Raw genomic sequence first — 20,783 nt, 5'->3', positions numbered from 1 at the left:
TCCGCATGTAACTATAGGTAGGTGTGCGTGTTCTTATGGTACACGCTGTGGCCCAAAAGTCGTCTGTTCTTGTTTTACCCAGGACATCCAAAAAGGAGAGCACTCCATCCAAATCGACTTCCATGGTGAAACTGATGTTCTGGTGTATGGAAGTGAGGCGTATAAGGAACTCATTCAGCTTGTCTTTTACATGTGGTCATGTGACGAATCTGTCATCTACGTTACGGAAGAAATAAGTAGGTTTTCTTTGGGCTGATTGCGGACTGATATCCGGCAGTTTATCCATGAAGTATTTCGAAGTGAGTTACGCCTGGAGAAACTGAAGAGTGAAACAAAATATTATTTCGTGTCCCATTTTTTGAGGTGATAAGTGAAATTTTTCGTAGGCAGTGTTTATCATGTAGCTTACGCCATTATCGCTCTAGAGATGTTGCGGTAAGAATTTGACTCTTCAGGAGAGTAGGAGCAGGGTTGTAAGGTGACCCACTGTTGACCGAACCGTAATGGTCTCGACAATTGTAGCAGCCCAGTGGTCGGTGGAGTTCTTGCCCAGGTGGTGTCACGCGCAGCTCCGCAAAACTTAAAGCCGAGAGAGGGGACACGGCAGAACCGGCCCGCTAATTGCCACAACAGAGCGGCCAGTTGCGCGCGCCGCAAATTTCGCAGGCCAGATGCGCGGCCCGCGACTGCGCGCCTGATGGAGCCACAGTGTGTTTTGTTGCTCGGCCAGCGGCTGCAATTAGCGCTGCCCGGGCAGTCACTTGCGTGGAAGGGGTAGCCAGCCAGCTAGCCAGCCAGCCCGTCTCCGCAAACTGCCGCCAGCTGCCCGCGATGCGATTTACTGGCCCGTCTCTCCACGCCTACTGCCGCGTTCGCCCAGCGTGGGCACAAACGCAAGTATTTCGGGTGTGCCGAAAAATTAGCATAATGCTATAACGCAATGAATGGACCCACTGTCTGAAATAAACGACGCGCTCCCTTCGTTACAGCAAAGAGGTGTTCCCTAACGTTCAACAGCCTTCTCACAGAGATTTCGCAGCAAAATTCATTGCCTCGTGGGCTTGCTTCTCATTGCTGAATGCAATTCCAAGAAGCCCTTCGTCTCCTTCATTTTCTTTTTGACCAAAACTTCGGTGAAGTGATAAAACTGCATTGCTTTGCAAACAATCTGTGTGTTGATGTATCGAACTGACGTCATTTCTTTTTCCCTTCACTATACACAATCCACGTCATTGTGCTAACTGTTAAATAATAACTGTTGAAGTACCTGGCTCCAAAAACGGGAACCTCAGAAACAAAGACATGTGAGGAAAGCTATGCAGAGCAGGTCTTGTGATGTACCCACACATCCCAAATTTCTCTTTTGTTACATTTTTGTGACGCTAAATTTGCTATTGTTTTGGTCATCAATCATAATGTCGGTGTGAAGTCACATCAGTGCTATCCTCATGTTTTTACTGCACTGTACATCACCAGTGATCTTCGCAATACCACCCCTCAAGTTTTCACTAACGACTGATCTGATGATGTGATAAGTGCCCAGCCAAGCTGATTTTACAAATCATTCTAGTCTTTATTGTGTATTTTTCCTGGGTGACTGGATGCCTTCATTCCTTACTCGGTCGGTTAATAAGAGCTTCAACTTAGTCTTATGTGAAAGGACGAATCACTAGCCATTTACTTCCTTATTTGTCCTTTCTCTGTACAAATTAAACGTCGCTGGCTACTTTGAGCAGCGCAGGATTAAACAATTTCTGATACTGTCCTCGGGCTCCATTCCGTCATAGCTGACTACTGTAGTCTCCTCAGCAGAAAGAGAAAGTGTTATCTTGCTAACGGCGCATTTGAAACCACGCTGTGCTGAGAAGGGAAAAACCTTTTATTCTACAGCATCAAAACCCTCGTCCACATCTACGAATGCAATGTTCGTGCCAGCTTCGGACTGTGAGAAACCTGTTATGATTCCGTGCCATAACGGTTTGTATGTCGAATTTGAAGTTCAAACAGAGAACCAACCAAGTATTCATCTAAAAGATTTCGGGAGGGAGCATACAAACAAGGTCCACTGTAGTTTTTTACGCGAATACAGTGTTCTTAACCAATCTATTGAAGAAGTGAAGATGCTTTCAGAAGCACGTAATCAAGTGTCCAACGAAGTTTTATACTTAGGTTATTTCTATTTCTTTGCTGATAATGACCTTCATAGTGTTGATACACCATACATGTCTTGCAGACTCAAAACCAGCAGTCTTTGTACCTAATCACATTGTGTCATTTTATAGTAGCCCTTAGTTAGAATTAAAAATTTGTCATTTGCATTAAAAATGCTGTTGTCTTTTGTTGCAGGTTCTGAAAGGAACGATTACGACTCAGGTGTCACAGTGTGCGTGGATAAAGAGCGGTTCCTGTCTAGCCGTCGCCCACTGAGTGGTGAGTACTCGCTTTCATAATCTGTTTCCGGTATTTCTAAGAGTTGGTTAATTACGCTTTTTTCTGTAAACACCCACTCATTGACATTTACCCGATTTTGTTACTAAGATGAAGAGGAAAAAGGCAACCACCCAGTTTTGCTCTAAAATTTGTATCTTCCCAACCGTTCTGCCACAGTAAATATTGTTAAGATTGTTCTACAAATCACTCATGGAGATGGGGCTGGTAACATGTTCAGTTGAGTGAGATACATATAAGGCTGCACCAACATGGGACATCGAATGTTTGCAACGGAATAGGCAGATGCGTTTTGACCAAGGAAGAGTAGGTAATACAAAAGCTGAGACATCTGTAATAACAGAGAATGATAAAAGTTGTCTTGCGACGAACTGTTCAGAAACTTCCAAGAACACAGCAGTGAATTTAGAAGTTTACTTCACAACAGGTACACGCTAAAGATAAATTACAGCAACAACTGCTTATAAAATGGCAGTATTCCTATGCTCAACCCACTAATGCGACGGGAAGAAATCTTCATTTAATATGTATAGAAACGTTACCTCCAAGACTCACTCCATACCGATGTGTGGAATGTGTAGGTGTGGGAGTAACTTTACTACTATTTGATTACATTCGCTTAGTTTTAACACGTTGTGATGTCCCTATAGCTTTACAACCAAAATTGTGTTCCATGTTTTCTATATTAGGCATTAGTCATACAACTTACAAACAAAAAGTGGAGACCGAGTTCATAAACTAAGCTCGTCAGCGACCTTACACTCGACCTTCATAGCCGTGCGGTTAAAGGCGCTGCAGTCTGGAACCGCAAGACCACTACGGTCACAGGTTCGAATCCTGCCTCGGGCATGGATGTTTGTGATGTCCTTAGGTTAGTTAGGTTTAACTAGTTCTAAGTGCTAGGGGACTAATGACCTCAGCAGTTGAGTCCCATAGTGCTCAGAGCCATTTGAACCATTTCAGTCGCTTGGAAAATATCTAGAATGTTTTGTAATATTATTTCTAGGAATGATAAAGGAAATGAAGTATCCGAGAAATCTATCTACGGATGACGTACAGATTTGTACCGTTACACTACCATGCATATACTCGGAAACAGCCTCTTGAAATATGATTTTTAACGTCGAATTTCTTGCGAATTTGATTTGCAAAGTGTCAATATTCTGGCCGAAAGGAGACTTCCATGCACCCTTCAAGAACTCTGTGCGCAAAAGTTTTCCATCGGGACGGTACTAGATTACATAAAAGAGAACAATGTTATACCATTTTTACAAAGCGAGCAACACATAGATAGGGGTAGATATCGTTGTACTTGTATTACCAGAAAGCAATTGCATGGCAACATTGCATCCTTTCCTTTTGTCTTGTACTTACTTACAATTTGATACATAGCGGATTGTGAAACGATAACTCCGACATGATCCACAGTTCTCCTGAAGTAAACTGTAGCTAGATCAGATTGGTTACAAGACAAAGGGGACAGAAACTAAAGTGCAATTCTGCAAGAATATTCTGATGTCGATGGAATCAACAGCTAACAATGAAAGCAAGAGGACGAAGAAAACATTCTGTTCATCGGACTGTGCAAGTAGCAGAAGTACAAGATAGAGACTGCAAAAATTTTATCAAGAGAACAGTTCCTAGGAATGTAACTTCCGTTGTTAGAAACATCTTGAGGGAAAGCGTAATACCAGTTACACGATAAACTTACACGATTAGTTTATCGTGGCTGGTTATAGTTTAGTGTTACCTCTGCTACGCATTTTGGAGGCTTAATTATTCATCATCAGGTCGATTCATGTCATTTAATAAAACTTGCATGTGTAGCGCTTTCGACTTTTGCGGAGCATGTGGCACTATCTGGAAGAAGACACTGCCACAGGTTACCCAAAAGTCGTGCACCGAACACATATACGTGTCATTAATTGACATTAATCAGAGTATATAGTGATATGGGAGCGTGGGGTGTTGAAGTCAGCGATGTGACCCGCTGGGGCCTGGACAGATGTCGACGTTCTATCTCATCCCAAAGGTGTTCCACTGCGTTCAGGTGGGGAACCTGGACACATTACTCAATTTCAGGAATTTATTGTTGGCAAACCATTGCCTCACAGACACAGCTTGATGACAGAGTGAATTGTCATGATGATACAGTCATCGTCTCCGAACCGTTCCTCTGCTATAAACAGTACATGCACAACGCTGTAAAGTGTGTTCTCCCGCAGTTAGTGTTTTCTTAAGCGAAATGAGAAGGGCACACAAATTCAAATGGCTCTAAGCACTATGGGACTCAACATCTGAGGCTATCAGTCGCCTAGACTACTTAAACCCAACTAACCTAAGGACAGCACACACATCCATGCCCGAGGCAGGATCCGAATCTGCGACCGTAGCAGCCGCGTGGTTCTGGACTGAAGTGCCTAGAACCGCTCGGCCACAGCGGGCGACTAGGGCACACACTAAGCACGAAAAACGCCCCCGCACCGTAACAATTCATCGTCCATGCTTTACTGTTAGCAATACACACGATGGCAGGTAAAGCTCTCCAAGCATTCGGCAAACCATAACCCTCCTGTCCGATTGCCACAGAGTACGGCGTGATTCATCACTCCAAACCGCTCGTTTCCTGTTATCCACTGTTCAGTCGCATCACCATTTGCACCAAGTCATACGTCGCTACACATATATGTAGCTTATGAGGGGCTTCTCGACCATTATACCCCATTCTATTTTACTCCCTATGCACTGTAATTCTGCTAGTTGGACTGATGATAGCACTTTGAAACTAACGTGTGATTCTTTCCGCTGATTCTATGCAGTTTTTTACATCCATCCTGCATAATGCTCGACGTTCCCTACGAGTCACTACATGAGATCTGCCTGGTCTTGGTTTAGTTGCGGATGTGACTTCGCGCTTCCACTTCACAGTCTCATCACCAACAGCCGATTGGGAAGGGTTAAAATAACTTTGATGGGTTTGCTATTGACGTGGCACCCTGTGACTAATTCATGTTCAAAGTCACTAAGCTCTTCCGACAGACCCATTCTACTGTTACTGCTTCTCTACGGACAGTACTCCCCGCCTCCTTTTATGCTGTGAGGTCCGTCTCACGCATTATCTTGTTGTCAATTCCACTTTACATAGTGATGTCCGTATAGCTTTGATTAGATAGTGTAGACAACTAAAAATTTAGCAGCAGATATTTACACAAATATTTTGTCAGATTCATCAATATCATTCAGTGGTGGATATAGGTATCTTCGTAGCTGGTTCATGCGTTACCGTCTTCATCTTTTCGCAACCAACTTTATTCTTGTTTCCTTATATCGTCAATTCATGTTCCAAAGCTTCTCCTCAAATTCTTTTCCTGTAGTGAGCAAACCAACACATGAACTCCTCCGTCTAACTCTCAACATTTTGTTTCTCTGTACGGGCAGACCAGTTTTTTTACGTTTTCGTAACATTGTTTTGATTAGTTTGATGGAGGGTGGGAGTGGTCCTTTTCGGGTTGGTTTACCTAAGTCTTCCTGTTCAGAATCCTGTTGAGAATCTTATCAGAAATAAACCCACGGTACAGTCCGGCTAGAACACCGTACCTTGAGAGTAACATTTCGACAGTTACCCAAATCGCCAGCTACTCACCTACAGTGTTATAGACAGTTCCCTTCGTGCGATACAGAGTAGTGTGTACAGTGTATACTTTCAGACGGTCGTTCAAATGGCTCTGAGCACTATGGGACTTAACACCTGAGATCATAAGTCCTCTATATTTTAAAACTACTTAAACCGAACTAACCTAAGAACATCACACACATCCATGCCCGAGGCAGGATTCGAACCTGCGACCGTAGCGATCGCGTGGCAGACAGTCGTCTTTTGAGCAATAGCTGTCCAGTCACGGTATCACTAGGGCGCAATAAGCCGATAGTCGTCCTCAGCAGCTCGTGAATGCTTGGCCGCAACCTGGCCGTCTATGGACTGGGCCTGTAGGCACACGTTGCCCGTGGTCCGGCAGCTGCCTGCTGACAGCCACTGGTAGGCACACGTTGTCCGTGGTGAGGTAGCAGCGCGAGTCGCCGCAGGAGGCTCCGTGCAGACAGGGGAACTGGGTCGATCAGATTCACCGCGGGCTCACGCTTAACGCCGTTACACTGAACGGATGCTGATGTCAACAGCGTGCAACAAGACGCGTTACGTCACGGCCGCGCGTCTGTTCCGCAACCCACGCGAAGCCTGGACGCGGTCAGAACTACCGATGGCCGCTCCAGATAGCCGCTCCCTGCCCGTGACATAAATGCCGCTCTTTGGGCGTGTTCGGTCAGGAAGCTTTTTCTGCTTTCCTCGAGCGCCGTGACGGCCAAATTTACGGACAGCGCCACCCTAAGCCACAGACACCTCGCCCCCCACCCTTTACAAAAACTAAAAAAAGTCACTTGTTTGTTTTCGACTTTGGACGATTCAGGTTGTCAAACAGTTTTTTAGTTGCCTTAAATAATTAATATTACCCTTATACGCCGTGTAAGGAGGATGTTCAGTGAGTAGAACAGGTCCATCTAACGTTAACAGATGTCCTGCTGTGCATTCTATTATATACTGTGTTTCTTATAACGCAACAATCATCTGTGAGCGCTACATCTATGGACACGCCCAATTTCTCAAGGTCCTTCTTGATTTAAAATTTTTTGTTTATGACAAACCTCTTTCTTATGTGCTACATTTTATCTACATTTCAACTTGGCGTGAGATGAAACTCAAAATAAACACAATTTATAACATAAATTTTTGAAGACCTGAAGATCACTCGATAGCCTGTAGAAACCGATAATTTGTAAATAAACAAATATTTATGTGGTCTTGGCTTTAGAAAACTTTTTTCCAAGTAAAACAATCTCTGCTCCTAATTTATCAGCATGACGGTCTTAGTTAAATAGAGCTATCATGGAATCTACATTTTAAAGTTATCTGTCTGCTTATCTGTTTAACCTGGCAGGGTTAAGCCCAGCAGGCACTCTCTTACATCTAAACAGGCATTTTATATATTTTATACTGCATATGTTATTTATTTATTATTAAGTTAGATGTTTGACTGATGTTGTATCTAATTGGTCGGTCCTTCCACATGTTAGGAATCTCTGGCAATATCACAATATCCCGCCCAAAAATCTGCCTTACAAGTTAGAGCTTCGTCAATTCAGAAATTATGTGACAGACTGGATATGCGTAACGAACCATGACTGCAAATGGACGCTGAACTCTGGCGGAAAATACTCATCTAACCACGACATACGTGCTGGGTGAAGTCTTCAGGGTACCAATGTCTGGCTCGCTCTCCTGCTGTGTGAGTCCGCTTTTAGGGGTCCGTATCTCAGTGGGTAAAAACGGAACCCTTACAGCATTCCTTTTTGGTCTGATCGTTCGTCCTTCCTTCTCTCTCTCTCTCTCTCTCTCTCTCTCTCTCTCTCTCCCTTCCTCGCACTGTCCGTCCTATTGTTAAGATCCCTTTTTCTCAGGAACAGGGACACCATCAAGCTGCTGACGTTTATGCTACACACTAAGATCTACGGTTCTTTGGCGGTGTGAAAAATTTAAGCTTCTAAGTGAATGCAGTCGAAAGATACGGCCATTTATGTCACTTATTTCGACAATCGAAGATTCATCAAAATCTATAGTGTACTTGTTGACGCAGAATCATGAAAACTGACGAGAACCTAGATCTCACGCCAAATGTGTAGGGAAAAAACGAAAACTATTTATTTTTAAATATAACACACATTTTTTGCCAGATGTTTTCCGTCTGTCTGTCACAGACTGAGGTGGCGCAGTGGTTAGCACTCTGGACTCTCATTCGGGAGGACAACGGTTCAAACCCGCGTCCGGCTATCATGATATAGGTTTTCCGTGATTTCCCTAAATCGCTTCAGGTTCCTTTGAAATGGCAAATTCGACTTCCTTCCCTAATACGATGGGACCGATGACATTGTTTGGTCCCATTCCCAAGTCAACCAACCAACAAACCATCTTTCTGTCTATTCGTCTGTTAACACACCTTTCTCTCAGGCAGCAAGTTGAAATTTAAGCCAAATACTAAGGTCTACGGTCCCTTTAACTACCTGAATGAATAGAATCAAAATATACGTCAATTTATTTCATGTGGTTTGATACTGGAAAGGTCGCTCATCAAACCCTATGGATGAATTGTGAATACATACGTCGGGTCTTCTGTTATAACAGTAAAGCGTGTCCCTGGAAACCGAGAGGCAGAGGGATCGACGTTTCGGATTCCACGATAAACTGTTGGTGCACTTCCCCTGACAGGGGGGTACATTAGGGACACGCAAGGCGTCGAATTGGGGTTCAGTAAAAAGACTTGCACCAGGGCATTGAGCCAAACGAAATTATTTTCATCCATATACATAATTAACTTTGTGTGGAACCCTGAGAGCGTGAGTAGTACTCGCACTTGTCCGGTTCTTTAACACTGATCTCACAACAGCTGAATGACGGGTTCTTGCGTTGTTCTTAGTTAACCTCTGTTAGTTTTCTTTCTACAGTTGTGGAATTTCCATAACATCATATTCCTTGATGGCTTTCACTGCCACTTACAGCGAAACGGGTATCAAACGAGGTGGCGCAGTGTATATAGAGTGTGGGTTTCTAGTGCCTATCCAGGCATCAAGATTAACATTTTCGCATTTTCCCAGAAACACCTGAAGCAAATGCCAGAGTGAAAATCTTGAATGTTTGGAATTGCACAGCCTGTAAGAATGTTTTAAGAGACATCCTGTTGTACGCCATGAGCTGCATGTAGAGTAATGCCAGGCCAGTACTCGGGCATGTCTGACATAGAGATACATAATAATGCTACTGACGATGTGCTCAGTGCCCGAACACTGGCTATAAAATATATTACATGTGGTTCATGGTGTTAACAAGATGTAGTTTAGCAAATACCAGAGTGATTCCCTTGAAGAGGACAAGCGTATTTACTTGGCGTATCGGAAGGTAAGGTCCGATTAGGCGTGAAATGGAAACGACTGTGAAAATCCGATGGAACTTTGCACAGATGAGTTGGGGAGTGTCTTTAGTGTGCCTATTGATCGCTTCAGAGCGCAAAGTGATCACGTAGAAATGCCTAAAACAACAGTGTCTCCCGCCAAGTATGTGGATCTGGTGACAGATTTTGCCTGTAGCTATGCAGCCCACATAACATAAATGTCATGCGTTTCGTTCCACAAGACAATTTTCAGCCGCATTCTGCAGGGGCAATAAGGATGCTCCTGCAGCGTTTTCGATGGGAAGTGTTTGATCACCCACAATACAGCTTTTATTTGGCTCCCTCCGTTGTTCATCTCTGCTCACGTGAACCACTGGCTATGAAGACAACATTCTGGCACAAACAACGAATGGCAGACCAGCATAGAGAAATGACGGAAAGCACAGGCGGCTGCTTTCTGTGGCAAGGGCACCAGAAAGTTTGTACAATGTCACGAGAAATGTCTAAGTAGAAGCGGCGAGTATTTAGAGAGATAGCTGGAAGGTGTGGATAACTGTTGCGAACAAAAAATATTTTTTTGTCACTGTGGTTTTCATTTCGCTACCAATGTGTCCTTACTTTCTGAATAGCCCTCGTACATTCCCTCCCTTGTGCAGCTTTAGATTATGCTCCACCTCTCCTTATGGCCAACGAGAGGCTTAACTGCAACCTTCCTTTCGGTGGACAGGACCTCTCTAGGTAAATCATTAAGACAATCAGAAGCCCAAACGTATCCTGAAGACAGCCGTGAGATATTATTAAACTCGGAAATAGAGGGTAAACAAAACCTTTCGGAGTCCCACTCAGCATCCAACACCCACGTCCTAGATATTAGACCTTTCCTCTATACAAATTCGCCATCCTTTTTCTACGGTACTCTTTGCAGTCTTATTCCCATGCTAAAACAATTGTCAGCAGCATTAACCAAAGTCTTTCCCCTACGTTAATGCTTATATTTCGAATCATGACAGTCGTTTCATTTGGACTGTTTCATCACATACACTTGCCTGATCAGCGGTAGCCAGATCGTTTGCAGCCTGTCCCCAGTACGAGTAATGTGAGTTACCGAAAGACAAAGCAAAACAAAAGTGAACAGGAAGACGTTGATCGTACCGTGACAGTGTGGCAAATGCTTCGAGAACAGGTGCGTGACGAAGAGGACTGGGAAGCTGTGGGTTGCGGCTGTGAAGACCATCAGAGCGTGCGAGAGAGCTGGCTCAGCCTGCGGCAGCTGCGGGCCTCCTGGAAAGGGCAAGGGAGTCCAGCAATTAGCACGACTGTAAGCGGAATTCCGCTACATATGTCGCGCTGAAAGGACACCAGCTGATGCTCTGCCGCTGACAGCGGCAACCTTTCTGCTGTCGTAACTGTCCGCAATTATTCACCCGTCTTTGCAGCACTACTGGAACATTTGCAGCAATTACTGCGAGAGAGGTTTTTCGGACCTAATATCTCCTTTACAGAAGGCTTGCAGCTTTAGAAACTTATGTTTTTGTACGGGGCTTATTCTAAAAATAGGGGCCAATCGCTTGTAAGGGCACCGGAAAGAAAATTAGTCACGCCAGAAGACAACAGGCTATTACCGCACAACACCGTCTCCTGCCTTGATAATCGCTCTGACTCGGTGACGAACAGAGTCCACGCGTTCCCTCACGTAGCCATACACAGATAAGGCACTCGTTGGTAACTAGATCCCCTGTAACTACCAAACTGCGAGGAAGCTGACTCCAATTTTTGACCCACTGTTCACGTTTCTGTCGTTGCAGGCACGTTGGCAGCAGTCGGGCTACTGCTAATCACTCAATGTAAAGATCATTCGCAGACGCATATATGATGAAAAAGTTCTGGATCCGTATCATAAGCCTCATTCTATAGATAATGAAATTATAAGCAACCAGTTGCATAAAAGAAATTTAATTTCCTTACCGGCTTCGGGTGCTTAGGGCCCTTCTTCAGAAGATTATACCCATCGCATTATCTGCGAGTGTCAACAATAGAATGCCTGCAGCAAAATGCGTGCTCATATACACTCCTGGAAATGGAAAAAAGAACACATTGACACCGGTGTGTCAGACCCACCATACTTGCTCCGGACACTGCGAGAGGGCTGTAAAAGGAATGATCACACGCACGGCACAGCGGACACACCAGGAACCGCGGTGTTGGCCGTCGAATGGCGCTAGCTGCGCAGCATTTGTGCACCGCCGCCGTCAGTGTCAGCCAGTTTGCCGTGGCATACGGAGCTCCATCGCAGTCTTTAACACTGGTAGCATGCCGCGACAGCGTGGACGTGAACCGTAAGTGCAGTTGACGGACTTTGAGCGAGGGCGTATAGTGGGCATGCGGGAGGCCGGGTGGACGTACCGCCGAATTGCTCAACACGTGGGGCGTGAGGTCTCCACAGTACATCGATGTTGTCGCCAGTGGTCGGCGGAAGGTGCACGTGCCCGTCGACCTAGGACCGGACCGCAGCGACGCACGGATGCACGCCAAGACCGTAGGATCCTACGCAGTGCCGTAGGGGACCGCACCGCCACTTCCCAGCAAATTAGGGACACTGTTGCTCCTGGGGTATCGGCGAGGACCATTCGCAACCGTCTCCATGAAGCTGGGCTACGGTCCCGCACACCGTTAGGCCGTCTTCCGCTCACGCCCCAACATCGTGCAGCCCGCCTCCAGTGGTGTCGCGACAGGCGTGAATGGAGGGACGAATGGAGACGTGTCGTCTTCAGCGATGAGAGTCCCTTCTGCCTTGGTGCCAATGATGGTCGTATGCGTGTTTGGCGCCGTGCAGGTGAGCGCCACAATCAGGACTGCATACGACCGAGGCACACAGGGCCAACACCCGGCATCATGGTGTGGGGAGCGATCTCCTACACTGGCCGTACACCACTGGTGATCGTCGCGGGGACACTGAATAGTGAACGGTACATCCAAACCGTCATCGAACCCATCGTTCTACCATTCCTAGACCGGCAAGGGAACTTGCTGTTCCAACAGGACAATGCACGTCCGCATGTATCCCGTGCCACCCAACGTGCTCTAGAAGGTGTAAGTCAACTACCCTGGCCAGCAAGATCTCCGGATCTGTCCCCCATTGAGCATGTTTGGGACTGGATGAAGCGTCGTCTCACGCAGTCTGCACGTCCGGCACGAACGCTGGTCCAACTGAGGCGCCAGGTGGAAATGGCATGGCAAGCCGTTCCACAGGACTACATCCAGCATCTCTACGATCGTCTCCATGGGAGAATAGCAGCCTGCATTGCTGCGAAAGGTGGATATACACTGTACTAGTGCCGACATTGTGCATGCTCTGTTTCCTGTGTCTATGTGCCTGTGGTTCTGTCAGTGTGATCATGTGATGTATCTGACCCCAGGAATGTGTCAATAAAGTTTCCCCTTCCTGGGACAATGAATTCACGGTGTTCTTATTTCAATTTCCAGGAGTGTATTTCATAGTCCCTGTACCAAAGTAGTGTACTAGTATACTTGGTACAGACATTATGAACCACATGACCAGGGAATTTGGTGTATGCATCTCATTATTAACACTCGCAAATAATCCGATAGCTATAACCTTCTGAAGAAGGGGACTAAGTGCCGAAACTACTAAGGAAATTGAATTTCTTTTATGCAACTGGTTGTTTATTATTTCGTTATATACGGCTACAGCCGCTGAGGATGGATAAAATACCTCATTCTATAGCCTCTGTGGGTCTGCTGTTCACATTGGCAGCAGCATTCCTGTTTGTTTTGAGACCGACTGCTATTGACAAAGCGTGTCGCTAGTGTCGGGTCTCTATCAGTTAATATCGTTTTATGAGCTGTGTTCTTATTCCCATTTTACATGGCTGGAAGTGGTTTACCGTTCCCCGTCGACACGGTGGAGAGTCCGCGTTGATACGCCAGCAAATCTTGCAACTTTATTCACTTTGTCTTCATAGGCACGTCCAGTAACTACAGCTAATTCCAACCATTCTATTACTAGAGGGGTAAAAGAAACTAGAGTAACGTTGCGAAAAGTACTTAGAACTGTAAAGAGATTAACTGCAGTGCTTTCGTCCGAATGTTTGACGACTGATAAAAATTTTTCTGACGAACATATTTCTTTAAGACCGATAGACCCCTAGTTTTCGAATATGCCTCGACATGTCACTTACGTGTGTGTGTGTGTGTGTTTGTGTGTGTGTGTGTGTGTGTGTATTGAACTGGAGACCTAGAAACGACGGAGAGGCTTCGTCCCGCCGTAGCCCTCAGAGTTTCACAACCCCACAACAGGCCACAGCAATCCACCCACCCTCCGCCGCCCCACACCGAATACGGGAACGTGCTGATATCCACCAGAGATCCTTATAGATGCAGAGTACGATCTGTATAGCCGTATAGCAGCATGGAATTAGGGCGAATAGAGCGACTGTCTATAGTCAAAAAATGTCTCTATTCCATGATACAGTGTGCATATACGAATGCAGCTTATAAAAATGGATGCACGTATATATGTATATATGATACGTATATGTGTATGTATATACACGTATGTATCTCTGTATGTACGTATGTATGTATGTCTCACATTTGCTAAACCATGGCCCGATTTCAACCAGACTTTGTACAATATCACTTACTGTCTGGGGGAGTAAGAGCCAGGCACCTATCAAAAGGTGGGGGTGAAAAAGCAGTGAGCCCACGACGCGAGAAAAGCTGTAGTTCGCCATCCAGTATTTGAGAAAGAGATCAATCAACTTTACGTATAATTTCGAATCTTTACGAAACGTTTTCTCCCTGACGACCCCAGAAAAAAGATGAAAGGAAACAAGTTTATCACTTTTTACATTTTCGTCGTTCATGTTCTAAAGCTGCTACATGAAGCATGGCGTTTTAATGTAATACTTCTTTTCTACAGACCGTATTCGTGACACAGTTCGTAGACAGTATTCACATATTCCACTGAATGTTCCAGAAAAATTACATCGTTGTACGAAACTCAGTTCAGTAGATATGACGACAACTCTGAGGTGCGTGAAAAACTACCGCATCAGGATAGACGTTTAAATTTATTACTTTGTTGTTACCAAGTGTATTCGCAAAACTTTGAGCAGGCAATATCCACATATGCCGCTGAACGTGCCTGTGATGATGTATCATTGTACGAGACATAGTTCAGGAGATGTGACGTCATAAGCACTGGCCTGCGTGAAAATGAAACTTCTGGCCAAAATTGGCTAGACATACAGGTGAAATATGCCTACAAATACGCGCGAAATACGTTAAATATCCGTGAAACACTGTTTACAATGTGTGTACGCAGGCAAAGTCATCATAAACCGTGGAAGGATTTCAGCCAAATTTGCTACACATGTTAGTTACTATCTGTAAAGAAATGCTGCACGAGTAAGAACCACCAGCCTCCTAGTGGGGTGAGTGTCGTAACGTGGAGAGAGAAGCTAGGACGAGATGGACAGACAATTAGAGGGAATGAGGAGACAGGCACGGTTAGGAGTAGGAGGAGGAGGAGGAGGAGGAGGAGGAGGAGGAGGAGATGGACAGAGATAGGGGAGGAGGTTCAAATGGTTCAAATGGCTCTGAGCACTATGGGACTCAACTGCTGTGGTCATAAGTCTAGGGGAGGAGGAAATGGATAGAGTGGGGGGAGAGGAGGAGATGGACATAGAATGGAAAGAGGGGGAAATGGACAGAGACAGGGGGAGGAAGATATAAGCAGAAAGATGTGGAAGTAGTAGATGAACAGGCAGAAATGGAGGAGGAGATGGACAGAGATAGGGGAGGAGGAAATGGATAGAGTGGGGGGAGAGGAGGAGATGGACATAGAATGGAAAGAGGGGGAAATGGACAGAGACAGGGGGAGGAAGATATAAGCAGAAAGATGTGGAAGTAGTAGATGAACAGGCAGAAATGGAGAAGGAACTGGACAGAGAAAGGACAGAGAAGGAGATGGACAGAGAAAGGTGAGAGGAGAAGATGGACACAGAAAGGAAAGGGAAGTAGATGAACATGGGGAGGGGAAACAAGAGATGGACAGAGAGAGAGAGGAGGAAGAGGAGATTGACATAGAGAGGAAGGAGCAGATGGACAGGTGGGGGAGGGGGGAGGGAGAAGTGGATTGACAGAGCTATGGGAGGGGGAGGGGGAGATGGAGTGTGTATGGGGCAGGACGATATGGACACAGACTAGGGGTGTGGAAGAGTGGACAGATAGAAGGGGAAGGAGGAGATGGGCAATAGAAGAGTAGAATAAATACGAATACATAACGTGGAAACGCTGGGTACTCAACTAGCATTTAATATAAACATGTTTCGCAGTTAGTTTAAAATGGTGTTCAGCAAGCGTTCTGAAATACTAAGCGAAGTTTGGTTCTATGAAACATTTGTTTCACGTTCAGGAAAGTTCACGTCTCGATCTGTGAAGTAACGCTACAATTCAGATTACAGCTCGTCTGTTGACGTTTCTGTTTCTTCTCATAAGAGCACAGTTTGAGAATGGCATTTACTTTGCCCTTTGGAACTTTTCCCGCATGCCATTCAGTTTTGTTTATACAAGACAGTATTTTGTGTAGACTGTTCACTTTGAAACTTTTATCAGTCGTCCAAGCGTCAGTTCACGCCCTGGCAGGCATTGTTAAGTTGACAGATTTGATCAGAATATCGATTCGACGCATCAGTATTAACGAAAACTCTTTAGAATTTCACAGGTGGCACGGTTCGAATAAAAATGATTTTTCTTGTTTGTTAACTTGTTGTTCGGCCTTGCTGCACAACAGAGTCAGTTTCCCTTTTATGTCGTATGAGTAGCTGGTGGGAAGCGCAGTAGCCTTGGCTTGAGCAAGGAGTTTCTCGGCACCGCAATATTACCCGTCATCAGCGAAAGTTTATTTGCCGGAGTTTATTACATACTCGGAAAATCTAGTGGGACACTATTCATAAGCATGGCTCTAAAATTGCGGTAATTGTCCCCCACGTGTCTGCGGCTTCTGCGACATCAGAGTCGCCGTGTACCGTCAACGGGAAGCGTTTTAATGACGCCACATCTGACGCGCTTTCGAGCGCGGTTTCACTCCGACGTAACAGGTCGGGAAGAGCAAGACGGAACGGACCTACGGTTTGTCGCACGTGGGAATACTTGGAGTTTTCCCCGTGACGAGGAAGGCAGGGTCGCCTGTCCCGAGAGGCACGTAGCCGGTAATAAATACGCCGCGTCTCGGAGAAGCGCCGGTAAAAGCAGCGGCGGGTCCGGCGAGGTGCACCGTGAGGCAGGGAAAGTGGCCGGCGCGGCGTGTGGTGGACGCGCCGCTTGGCCAGTGACCAGCCGGCTGGAGTCCACCCACCTTCCCAGGGCAGCCATCGGGCACGCTGTCCACGTACGAGGTTTCCCCTGAGGCGCGAGCGGTGATGCCGATGAAAGGGAAACGGTTGGCACATGTCGCGGGCTGCGCGAGTGACGACACACCAGTGTGTAACTGGACTCGCCTCAGTCCTCGAGCGGATTTCACATATCGTTTGATTACACTGTTATGTGCGTCAAAAATAGGAGCGCCAGCACATGCGAAACATATAGTTATGCTGTTTGGCATGATACGCATATCAGGTGCTTGGTTTTGGCCCTGTCATTAAATTTGTGACTATACCTACAATTGGGGGTTTTAATGTGGGGTGAAGCCATAGCAAATTTACACTACTGGCCATTAAAATTGCTGCACCACGAAGATCACGTGCTACAGACCCGAAATTTAACCGACACGAAGAAGATGCTGTGATATGCAAATGATTAGCTTTTTAGAGCATTGACACGACGTTGGCGCCGGTGGCGACACCTACAACGTGCTGAAAATGACTCTGAGCACTATGGTACTTAACATCTATGGTCATCAGTCCCCTAGAACTTAGAACTACTTAAACCTAACTAACCTAAGGACATCACACAACACCCAGTCATCACGAGGCAGAGAAAATCCCTGACCCCACCGGGAATCGAACCCTGGAACCCGGGCGTGGGAAGCGAGAACGCTACAGCACGACCACGAGCAGCGGACACAACGTGCTGACATGAGGAAAGTTTCCAACAGATTTCTCGTACACAAACAGCAGTTGTCCAGCGTTGCCCGGTGAAACATTGTTGTGATGCCTCGTGTGAGGAGAAGAAATGCGTACCATCACGTTTCCGACTTTGATAAAGGTCGGACTGTAGCCTATCGCGAATGTGGTTTATCGTATCGCGACATTGCTGCTCGCGTTGGTCGAGATCCAATGACTGTTAGCAGAATATGGAATCGGTGGGTTCAGAAGCGTAATACGGAACGCCGTGCTGGATCCCAACGGCCTCGTATCACTAGCAGTCGAGATGGCAGGCATCTTATCCGCATGGCTGTAAAGGATCGTTCAGCCACGTATCGATCCCTGAGTCAACAGATGGGGACGTTTGCAAAACAACAACCATCTGCACGAACAGTTCGACGACGTTTGCAGCAGCATGGACTATCAGCTGGGAGACCGTGGCTCCGGTTACCCTTGACACTGCATTAGAGACAGGAGCGCCTGCGATGGTGTACTCAACGACGAACCTGGGTGGACGAATGGCAAAACGTCATTTTTCCGGATGAATCCAGGTTCTGTTTACAGCATCATGATGGTCGCATCCGTGTTTGGCGACATCGCGGTGAACGCACATTGGAAGCGTGTATTCGTCATCGCCATACTGGCGTATCACCCGGCGTGATGGTACGGGGTGCCATTGGTTATACGTCTCGGTCACCTCTTGTTCGCACTGATGGCACTTTGAACAGTGGACGTTACGTTTCAGATGTGTTACGACCCGTGGCTCTGACCTACATTCGATCCCTGCGAAACCCTACATTTCAGCAGGATAATGGACGACCGCATGTTTCAGGTCTTGTACGGGCCTTTCTGGATACAGAAAATGATCGACTGCTGCCCCGGCCAGCATATTCTCCAGATCTCTCACCAATAGGCCGATAACTTTCACATTTACCCAAGCGTGCCTTCTTCTGCAATATCATGGTAATGATGTTTCTCCAGTCTGATGGTCATTTATCTGTTGCTTACATTTTTAACCCCAACTTCCTACACCTTCCACAGATTTCAGTTAAGTCAGAAGCTACATCGTCGGCTCACGATTTCTTGTCTTAACTGACATCATTCACTGCTCTTTCAAATTATTACAGCAATACTGTCTTATCTAGGCCTTCTACATTTAATCTACTAATATTGAGACAGTTCTGCTGCATCGTACAGACGTTCGATTGTACAACTGACATTTGTCTGCCCATCTTCTAAGTTTATTATCGGTTTTACATCTGTACGTTTACGTATTACTTCTCCGAAACTATTTTTGACTTTACCTTTGGTTGTAGCAATCTGTCCGAAAATTACATCCTTCTCAGTATCTTCAAAGGATTGTCTCATTCATTTACTCTGCTATCTGTGTTAATTTCGTTCGTAAACAGCCTATACTGCTGCATTCCTGCTTTCACTCCAAATGTTTTTAGATTTTCTTTTTTCCATCCGTAAGTTAGCGAATTTCATGAATCATCTGTGGCTTCATAGCTTCTAGTGTCATTAGATCTCCAGTCTCCGGTCCTAATTATCTTATTCTTCATTGTATTCTACTCCTCTTCCATTCATCTACTCACAACGCTTTACTGAAACCCGTGGTCACTGCCTCAGGTAACTTACACTTGGTAATATTCTGTCACAAATTTTAATCGCATTTTCTTTTATCGTCTTGAGTATCAGCATGTTGTTTGTCGCTACTAGATTACTGCCGCAGTCTACGTGATCACTTGTGTATGTTACGTAGTCCAGTACACGATTTCTAAATCTTCATGCAAATATGATGCATTCAAGTTGATATATCCTGATCTTTTTCCAGGTTTATCTTCTTTTATTGTGATTCTGAAAGAGAGAGTGCGCGATAAGCAGTTGCCTGGAGTTGCGTGGAGCCGTAGCCGAGTTCAGCGCCGGGTTACCGCACCGCGGGCTAATGCCACAGGGAGCGAGACCCAGACACGCAGTTAACGCAATTTGAGAAGGAGTGCAGTTCTGTGCTGGCCGCAACAAGGATTAGCACTTCGCAGATACGCTCGTGTGGTCGGAGGAAGCGTGGACAGTGACGCGTCCCAACTGTCGCCGAACCCTGTCCTGTACTGCCAGCTAGTCAGTCCAGCGACTTTCCGAAAGATCGAGAATCACCTAATGAAAATGAATATACTGTCTTCACCACCATCATCATGAATCTTAAGTAAATTCTGCATTCTTCCCTCGTAAACATATTTTTCACCGTTTAGCCAGGTATTTCGTCAGTGTCTTTCGTATTGTAGCTCAACCCTTTATTGATTACCAAGTGCTGCATCTATTTCTTTCTGTGTTTCAGTGTTTCCTCATGAACACTAGATGTCTCCTGATATATCGTAATCCAAAACGTGCCTTCTGCCAATTGTTTGTTATAGCCTACCATTAATACCCATACGGCAATGCTGTAACAGCTATCACTTTGAAGAAATTGTTCTCTTCCTACTCATTTCTAATATCATCTGGGCTGTGTCACGCAGATACTGAAATGCTAGTAGAGTGTTGGTGTAACTGTTGGCCACTTGCAACCTAGGCATAATGTGTTAGAACGAAACGTACAAGAACGGAATGTTCCACGGTCGACCACAGTCTGATCACCATCGAATGCCATTAGGCCACAGTAATGTAAATTTTCCAGTTTCTGTAATGGCTGAGATGCTAAGTCAATGGTTGGAATAGCACCTTCAGCCTTCTCTGGTTTTCATAAGACCACGGTGTTAATGTTCTTGTTCGTTTGCTCTGGGAGACCTGAAAATAATTTTTGCACGAGCATTGTCTTTAGCTGTTCGTCACACTCTTGATCATTCTGATTTCTGAAATACGGTTCTCGATTACGAGTGATCATACAGCTAATTTTAAGAATAGCCTCACGTATTCTTCTTAAAGAATGCAGAACTGATTTTAATTTACTTCTGAAGAAATGTATTTTTCAGATGGCTTTCGTAAGAACACCACTCCCTAAGCACAATGATTTAGATTTTAGACTGCTGAACAGACAGGTGATTCTGATCTGTTTTGATTAGTGACCAAAGAGCAGCAGAGTAGATAATCTTTGTCTAGGTTTCAGCCTGTTTTCTATGTTAGACGGAGTGAATCACCGTTTCTTAATGTATAGACAGTGGGCATAACACTGTCGCTCAACTGAAAGTGTTGATGATCAGAATTACGATTTTAGCTGACACTGAATTTGCTGCTAGGA

General features: G+C 45.5%; 1 protein-coding gene across 1 annotated transcript in view; it reads left to right on the top strand.

Moving 5' to 3' along the window:
- Window positions 1-20,783, top strand: part of LOC126199508 (mucin-5AC) — an 846,751-nt gene that overhangs the window by 85,232 nt on the left and 740,736 nt on the right. The window contains exon 2 of the mRNA XM_049936430.1: window positions 2,347-2,430. The gene's annotated coding sequence lies outside the window, so the exon portion shown is untranslated. The remainder of the gene's footprint in view (window positions 1-2,346; window positions 2,431-20,783) is intronic.

The sequence above is a fragment of the Schistocerca nitens genome, chromosome 8 (genome assembly GCF_023898315.1).
Source record: "Schistocerca nitens isolate TAMUIC-IGC-003100 chromosome 8, iqSchNite1.1, whole genome shotgun sequence".
Classification (NCBI taxonomy): domain Eukaryota; kingdom Metazoa; phylum Arthropoda; class Insecta; order Orthoptera; family Acrididae; genus Schistocerca; species Schistocerca nitens.
This window is presented reverse-complemented; position numbering and strand designations above follow the sequence as displayed.